This window comes from Neopelma chrysocephalum, unplaced genomic scaffold, assembly GCF_003984885.1.
Source record: "Neopelma chrysocephalum unplaced genomic scaffold, ASM398488v2 Primary Assembly neopelma1_134, whole genome shotgun sequence".
Classification (NCBI taxonomy): Eukaryota; Metazoa; Chordata; class Aves; order Passeriformes; family Pipridae; genus Neopelma; species Neopelma chrysocephalum.
Genome location: NW_020897796.1, coordinates 62295 through 65030, shown reverse-complemented (window position 1 = coordinate 65030; position 2736 = coordinate 62295). Strand labels below are relative to the sequence as shown.

The 2736-nt window shown below is 50.9% G+C and overlaps 1 protein-coding gene across 1 annotated transcript in view; it reads right to left on the bottom strand.

The window, feature by feature from the left end:
• The window catches only part of SOCS7 (suppressor of cytokine signaling 7), a gene marked incomplete at its 5' end in the record, with an annotated part of 15109 nt that overhangs the window by 12072 nt on the left and 301 nt on the right, over positions 1-2736 (bottom strand). The gene's annotated exons all lie outside the window — the stretch shown is intronic.

The following is a 2736-nucleotide window of genomic DNA, read 5'->3' as shown; positions in this document are numbered from 1 at the left end:
TGGACAACCAAGACCCCCCAAATTTGGGTCCCTCAAGCCCCTCCCCCCCCCCACCCCCCCCATTTGGGTCCTCTGGTCAACCAAGACCCCCCAAATTTGGGTCCCTCAAGCCCCTCCCCCACGAGACCCCTCAAATTTGGGTCCCTAAAGGCCCCTCCCCCCCTCCAAGACCCCTAAATTTGGGGTCCCCCAGGCCCCTCCCCCTCCAAGACCCACAAACCCTCTGGGTTTGCCTCCAACGACCAAACAAAAAACACCTTTTGCCCCAAAGGCCACAAAAACGCCCTTAAAATTAAAAAGAAGGCTCTGGACAGGCTTTTAAATTAAATACATTAAATAAGTGGGATTTCCCCAAAAGCTTAAAGGCTCTGGAGCCTCAGGATGCTGCCTGGGGAAAGCAATGACACAGAGGCTCTGAAAGCCAGAGGAGCTCTTAAAACCAACCTAACTTAAAGCAGGGAAAGCTGAAAATCAGGTTAAAATCATGGGAGAGGGATGAAAACACCAAATCAAACCAAGGGCAGAGCATCAATAGCAGGACCTTAAATCCCAAAGTGAAAATAAACATCCATGGTGGGTTTTTTCCCCTAAAATGAAAACCCCTCAGTCCAGCCAGGCTCTGGTGAACCCCCAACACCAAACCAGAGGATCCTGAAGAGCCCTGGTTGTTAAGGAGGCACTTAAGAGGTGTTTAGGGTGGTTATTTAGGGTGGTTATTATCCCCTGGCCCCCGGGGGATTGCTGGGGGTGGGGCACACGAGGCCCCACACACCCTAAAAATAAAGTGGTTGGGCCACATTCAGCTCGTGCAAACACCAACAAAGGCATCAACAAAGAGGAGCTGCAGCAATTCAGCTTTTAAACCCTTCCCAAGGCAGGGGGAGAGAGGAAGAAATGGTTCCCATGGGCCAAATCTGCTTCCCAGCTCCAGCCTCCCCTAAAAACCTATTCCACACTCCTCCTTCTCATCCTTCTCATCCTCCTTCTCATCCTTCTCCTCCTCTTCATCCTTCTTCTCATCCTTCCCCTCCTCTTCATCCTCCTCTTCCTCTTCATCCTCCTCCTCCTTCTCCTCCTCCTTCCTTCTCCTCCTTCCTTCTCCTTCTTCTCCTCATCCTTCTCCTCCTCCTCCTTCCCCTCCTTCTCCTCCTCCTCCTCCTCCTCCTCCTCATCCTTCTCCTTCTCCTCCTTCTCATCCTTTTCCTCCTTCTCCTCCTTCTGCTCCTTCTCCTCCTCCTCATCCTTCTCCTCCTTCTTCTCCTCCTTCTCCTTCTCATCCTTCTCCTCTTCCACCTCTCCTCAAGCTCTGCAAGATCCCAGTTCCACACACGCAAATCTGGGAAAAACCTGGAGCTCCAGAAAAATCAGGATTTTAGGGTCAGATTTAGAGGCAGATTTCCCAAGGAGAAGGTTGAAATTTTAAATTCCACTGACTGGGAAAAATTGACACGAATCACCTCAAAAATAGTTAATGGGATAAACTAATAATTAATGAAATTTAAAGGAAAAGCTCAGGTCATCCCCAGGTTTTCCTCCGCAGGTTCTGGTGAGGAAAAGCAGCTCACACACACACACACACACATTATCAGCACACAGAATTATGGTTTGGTTTTTTTTTTCCCTCAGAACTTCCCCAGCAGCAGCTGCCAGAGCAGCACAGGCAGCTTTTTTTTTTGCTTTCACCAGCCTTAATTTGCTTAATAAATTTGCACATGACACGTGAGAGGCACCAGATGAAGGGATGTGGGACTGGGGAAGGGACCAGGCAGAATTACCCCTGGGGTGACTCTGCTCCTGCAGGAGCTCAGGGAGAGCTCCAAGGAGCCCCAGGAGCAGCTCCAGAACCTTCCAGGCACTGGTTCCAGGGAAACCAGACCAATGCTCTGCCTCCCAAGGTCACCCCTCCGAAATTCCAGCTGGTTTTTACTGAGATTCATCTGAACTCTCCAAAAAAAAAATAAAATAAAAGGGCTTCTCCCTCTTCAGGAATCCAATCCATGCGCTGAGCTCTGCTGTCCAACACCTTTCCCACCAGGAAAAGAGGATTCCAGACCAACCCTGGTCTCTCTGCTCTGCAATAAGACCCTCAACATGAATTTATTTTGAGTCTGACCCTCCTCCCAGGCCACCTCCCTCCACAAAGCTGCAAATACTCACTTGTGACCTTCAATTCTGAGTCCTGAGGTGGGATTTTCCCGAGTTCCTCGGGGATTCTCCCCAAGCCCTCTGTGGCCAGGACTGTTTTGACTGAGGTTGTTTTTTTTTTCATCTCCAGAGCTCCCAAGCCACCAGCAGAGCAGGATTTCCCCCCTCACAAACCAGCCAACTTCCCCCCCCAGCAGCAGAAAGGGGAAGGTCACAAACCAGCAGGACACGGGGAAAGGGGGGTGGTGGTGGAATTCCCCAAAAAGGTTTTGATTCCCAAAACAGTCACGGAGGAGACGGGCTGCTGACCTTGGGGTGAGGCCCAGGTGGGAAGCAGGGCTTGGTCTCAGACCCCTCTCCTTGCTCTCAGACCCCTCTCCTTGCTCTCAGACCCTTCTCTTTGGTCTTAGAACCTTCTCCTTGTTCTTAGACCCTTTTCCTTGGTCTTAGATCCTTCTCCTTGTTCTTAGACCCTTTTCCTTGGTCTCAGACCCTTCTCCCTGGTCTCAGACCCCTCTCATTGGTCTCAGACCCTTTTCCTTGGTCTCAGACCCCTCTCCTTGCTCTCAGACCCCTCTCCTTGCTCTCAGA